At 34.7% G+C, this 6311-nt stretch overlaps 1 protein-coding gene across 2 annotated transcripts in view; it reads left to right on the top strand.

The window, feature by feature from the left end:
* The window catches only part of LOC128657096 (oocyte zinc finger protein XlCOF7.1-like), a 47369-nt gene that overhangs the window by 38598 nt on the left and 2460 nt on the right, over positions 1-6311 (top strand). The gene's annotated exons all lie outside the window — the stretch shown is intronic.

Raw genomic sequence — 6311 nt, 5'->3', positions numbered from 1 at the left:
ATTATGTGGGTTTCTGTAAACATCCGGTTAGAATATCAAGGGAGTTAACCTATGCAGCACTTGTTCTAATGAGCTACAGCTGATTCCATTAAGCCCATACAGGGGTATATATGTAAGAGACTCCAGTACATTCAGTATCATTTGCCTGAGGAAAAAGCGTGGTTAACGCTTAGAAACGCGTAGCAATTTCACAACAGATGTCATTGTAGATCTGTGTATGTTCACTTTTATCTTTTTAATTAAATATTTTTATATCGATACTGGAGCTCTCTTCTTTTTTATCATCCTGACGTCCATCTTATACACCTGAAGTTCACCTTACATCACGACAGTGCCTCTTGGGTGGATATGTGTACTAGGACACCATAATATTCCTAGTTTGCTACATTTGCACTATAGGGTGCAATACTTTCTGTGAGTATTTATGGTTGTGCCTGTGGTCCACTGCTGACCACTGGCTGTACCCCTAAAAAAGTATTGTTCGGTTGCTGAGCCGTAGAAGGTTGACTCATATTAGCGAATTGTTCGCTCAACCGATTTAACTGGGTAAACAGCATATCTACCTGATTGTACAAGTTACCTCTACCCCTGGGCCTATCTCTTGGTGCCCCATGATAATGATTCCTGGACCATTGGGTTCCCTCAGAATCAGGGCCGCTATTTCTATTCTGGCGTGGTTGCCCCTGGGGTTCAGCTTGTTCAGTATTAGTACTTTGGGGAGCATTATATACCTGGGGTGTTTGGTTACCCTGAGAATATCTTCGCCGTCTATTGTATCTACCCTTGCGCGGATACCAATTATTTGGTGAGTATTCTCTTTGTGAGTAATTATTCACCTGATTATGTCCCCCACTTTGATTATTGTCTCCCTGCGCCTCAACCCGTGTAGGGGAGGGGGCAGCGTTAAACCTCTGTGGAGATGGCCTGTTTTGACTGGCCACCTCCGCATAGGTTCTCTTTTTAGACTCCAAATTGAGGGGGCTAGGTGACACCCTAGTTTCTGCTACAATTTTGGGTTTTGACTCCTTTTTCACCCCCTGTTCACTGGATTGCTGAATAGAGTATAATTTTGTACTCTCTTTGATCAGCCATTCTAATGAGCAGTCCTCATCAAAATCTCTAGCTAAGTTAATTTTGATGGTTGTAGGCAGTGCTTCAAAAAATAAATTTACAAATTCTGAGCCATCAAATCTGGGATTATCTTCAGCCATACTGTACGCACTTTTCAATTCAGAAAGGAATTCGATTGGACTCTGATTAGCACGACACTTTAAACCAACCGCTATTTTCGTGGCAGTTTTAGTGCGATATTGCCCGAATTCTTTTCTGCATTGTCGTTTTATCCCACTCCAGGAATGAATATTCATATCCTTTAGTGAAGCAAAGAATTTGTGATGTTTACTGTCAAATACCCAAGGCAGAAATTCAATTTTCAATTTCTCACTTGTAACATTCATTATAGCTAACGCATTTTCAAAAGCCTCTAAATGATCAATTACAAATGTTGTTCCCTTATTGGAGAATATAGGTACTGCACGTTGTACGAAGGTGATTATTTTATGGGAATCATATACTTTATCAGACTTACTTTGGGATTCTCTGTTAGAGTTTCCCTCCCCCGCACCAGCTGCGTTACAGCAGTCCTCTGGATTTATATCATGAGGTGACTGCCTATTTGGGAAATCTATTTCTGACCCATTAGGGGTCATTTGTCTATACTGTTCCATATATTTCTGTACCTCGTCCCTGACGCGTTCGCTAAAGGAGTTAGCATTATCTGCATTATTCTCACTGTTAATATAAGGGTTTTCATTATGGCGATATGACCTTTTTAAATCGCTTACTTCTCTCTGGCTTTGCGCAAGCTGTTTATTTAAATCTTGTATCTGTGCGAGTAAGTCTATGTTATGCTTATCTAAGGCGGTTAGGTTTTGGGCAAATTCATCCATTTTATTTTTAGCTATTTTTAAATCCTCTTCACGTCTGCGTGAGGAACGAATACTACCTTCTAGCTCCTGTATTTGCAATCGTTTGTCTAGGACACAAAACGACATTTCGTCAATAATGCATATTAAAAGGGGCCAAGATTTTAGTATTAGTTAGTCTCGCTTTTTGAGAGTCTTGCATTGATTAATCATTAATAATTCCTGGAAGAATTCATTCTCTTCATTCCACATATTATTGTTAACGGTAATAGCTTTAGCCCTAGTTTCAAGCATATCCATAAAATCATTTAATTCACCCGCAATATTAAACTTCCCTTTAATGTAACTTAAGATATCTTTCTTAAGGACCTGACCTTTAGTAATGGGTATTGTAATGGGACCATTTTCATCGCTATGTATAGAATTAAATGAGTCACTTCTGGCTACAGACATTATTATATTGGTTTAGTATTCAGTTAAATTAAAACGCTAATATAATTTTTGCCAATAAAAAGAGAGAAAAAAAAATGATATATATATATATATATTTTTTTTTTATTATATATATATTTTTTTTAAATAATATTAATTTTGAAAAATGAAAAATTAATATTTCAAAATATGAAAAATTAATATTTTTGATTAACTTTGAAAATATGAAAAATTAATATTTTGATTAATTTTGAAATATGAAAAATTAATATTTTTTATTAATCTTTCAAAAATTAATCTTTAATAATATTTCAAGATATTAATATCAATCTCGAAATATGAAAATCAATATTTCAATTTTTCAAAAATTATATCTTCAAAATATTAATATCGAAATATGAAACTTTTTCTCTCTTTTATAATAATTTCTATTTACTACAAATATATTATATCAATATGATGGATTTTAATAAATCTCAAACAGTGCCTCCAATATATTATGTCAGTATATTTATGAAAATCTAAGTAGTGCTCTCCAAATAATATATCAGCTTATGGTAGGGTTATAACACAATACAAATAATAACTAAACTTAGAATAGAAACCCTTAACCAACATGCATCTACTAGAAACCATACAATTAATATAAATATCTGAATTATTTTATTTAGTTAATATCCATGAACATTTTGAAATATATTTGTAATACCAGAATATGAAATACTATTATACACGTTAAAACCAATTATTAAGATATGCTATCCTTCTAACAAAGCCCAGAAAAATGTATCTTTTAAACCAACCTTTCATTCAGAGCTGCATTTAAAATATTACAATGAGACTTAAAGTAGCAGCTACAAACATTCAGCAATATGATTTACAGTGCTAACTTAAACAATAATACAATATACACTTCTATTAAAACAACAGGACTTTCACAGATAAATTACTTAGCCTACCAGATACAAATTTAAACAATACCTATGCTTATAAAATATTGACTTGAAATAAAAACTGCTTCTTTAAATCTTTTAACTGTACTTTAAACTGTAGTGACTTAGAATTTAACTAATAGTCTTACCAATAACCTTGAATACGTTACCAGGGTAAAGAGCAGTTGATATCCAATATTCCTTAATAGGAATTATTTTACCTCAGATCACCAATAAGTGTATATCGCAATCAGTGAGAAAGTGGTAGATCAGCTTTGCCAAAGTAAAATGGTCTTTTTCACGCCCAGCATCCAGTTACCATTTAGCTCAGCAGAATCTGTGCTTCTCTCTATTGCATTCACTTTTTAGCAGTTTCCCATCATGGGTAAATTATGGGTGGCCCTCCTGGTCCCTTCTGATTGGCTATTTGGAATACCTGATTGGATTGGCCCTCGTGCTTGTCCCTGGTCCGCCCTTAGAGTTGAAGCATGTTTACCATGGCAACGCATCTTTTGAACAGTTAAATTCCCTTAACTGTCCTACCGGTATTGGCCCCTAGGTGGCAGCAGGCATACAGACAAAACAAATTCACTTTTACATTTCTTAAGCATTTTTGACAAGTTAATTATTCTCATAACATGGTTATTCATTTTATCATAATTTACTGCAACAACTACTCACAATATTTGTTTTGGATAAGTAATATCTTATGAATTTTCTGATCATTTTGATATGAAATACAGTATATTATATTAAAATAATGTATCCTGTTTCTGAAATTAATGGCATTTATACATCTAAAATGTTTTCAGAGTTGTGTTTAAACTTTCAAAAACATCTAGTGTATATAATCATATGACATGATTAAGATATCCCATGCAGGCATTCCATCTGAAAAATAGAAAAATTTATGTTACATATAATTAAATAATGGGATTATTACAGTTTGAATCTATTTTTCATGTATCTATTAACTGCAGCAATTATTTATTTAATATAAAACGTACTATTTCAACATATATATATACATATATGGGCTATTTGAATTATTCCAAACACACATGAAACTAGTATTGTTCCCTTTGCAAAAAAATGTATTTATTTTTATCTGTGTTATACAGGGGTTGTAAATGTTAATTCTTCAACCCACACTGCTTTCTCTGTGTTATCCTAAGGTCTTCACTGCTCTTTCTTCTAACTCAGTTCCCAGACTCTTTGTCTTTTACTCACCACATGGGGTCTTTTGCACCTAAGTGTAATGCTGAAATTCGCACAAGATTTGTCACCTGAGTTAGACTCTTAGGTACATTGGGAGGGGTAAATAGATTTTATCTCACATTCCCAAGCAATCACACATATGGTTTCTGAAATTGTTGTTATTTTAATTAAACCAAATGCTCTATTGTTCTCACTTTAGCTAGGAATGTCTCTTTTAAAGTAATCTTTATGAGTTTCCTGTGTAATTGAAAAAGTGGGGGAGAATTAAACATGGTTGAGGTCAGCCCTTCTGAATGAAATGAGTCATTTTCTACTGACCAGCAAAATATCTGATTAAAGATATATATTTATTAATCTTGAAATATATGATTAAAATATATATTTATTAACCTTACATATACCTTGACAGGAAAAAGGGTGAGTGTATGTGTGTGACATGTAAGGGACACAGGGCACAGCTGAGTGTACGTGTGTAATGTGTCTGAGGGAAACAGGTCACAGGTGTGTGTACCTGTGTGACATGTCTCTGTGAGTAAGTGTATATGATGTGTCTCAATAAATGCCCGCTTAATAAAACACATAGATGAAAACTCACCTGTTATTTGTGGTGATTGTGATATAACTTATGTAGGGCTGAATTCTTAATACAATGAATGCAAAAAACTTAAATCTTCTTCAGCACAAGGGTATTAAATGGTTCAGCAGTTAGAAGGTTAAACTTGCTAATTTCCATTATATCTATTCCTTTTCCTCTTTTATTGAAGTAGAAAATACTTTTGTATTGAACTAAATCCCTTTTATATATCTGATGTTTCTATCATATTACTGTGGTACATTCTCTCTCCCAGGTAATACATGTTAAAAAAATTAAATGGGCTATAGTGAGGTTTTAATAAGCAATGGAAAATGGATGTTATTTTTAAAACTCTGTAATAAGTCTCACATAGGAATTGTGATTGGTTACAATGAGGCTGTATTTGCAGCTATAAAGTAACTTTTCCTTCTTAATATAGGGAGAGTCCACAACTGCATTCCTTACTTGTGGGAAATACTGAACCTGGCCACCAGGAGGAGGCAAAGACACCCCAGGCAAAGGCTTAAATACCTCCCCCACTTCTCTCATCCCCCAGTCATTATTTGCCTTTCGTCACAGGAGGTTGGCAGAGAAGTGTCAGAAGATTTCAGAGTAATTCCTTAGGAAGGGTATCTACCCTTCAATATGGGATTGGAGTTTTAAGTAGTCTTGTCAGCCTCTCAGTGAGAGCATTGATGAAAGTTAGAGTCTGGAGATGCAGAGAGAGTCTTTCTGCGAAACCATCCAGACTCATATTAACAGCTCCTAAGCAATCAGTATTGACGAGTTTCACTGCCTGCTTTTCATCACTCAAGTCCATGTCAGAAGCGATGCTACAGTCTGTCACACTTGAAGGACCGTGTTTTTGTTCCACGGCATAGATTCCAGCAAGATCGTTTCATTTGTTTACACATATGTTAATGCTAGAAGACAGGGTCAGAGTGGGACTCCTTTATCTTTATGAAATCAAGGGTTAATATCTCCTGAAGGGGATTGTTGAACAGTGGGATGTTAATCATATTTGTTTATGTGATTTATGCTGCTTATATGTATGGCTTATAAGACAGTGGGACACAAGCCTCCTCAGAGGATTACGGCTCATTCTACGAGAGCAGTGACGTCCTCTTGGGTCTTCAAAAATGGGGCCTCTATGGATCAGATTTGTAGGGCGGCTACCTGGTCCTCCTTACATTCTTTATCCTAAATTTTTAATGCGTTTTTGCTCCTGTT

Source organism: Bombina bombina, chromosome 4 (assembly GCF_027579735.1).
Source record: "Bombina bombina isolate aBomBom1 chromosome 4, aBomBom1.pri, whole genome shotgun sequence".
NCBI lineage: Eukaryota > Metazoa > Chordata > Amphibia > Anura > Bombinatoridae > Bombina > Bombina bombina.
This window is presented reverse-complemented; position numbering and strand designations above follow the sequence as displayed.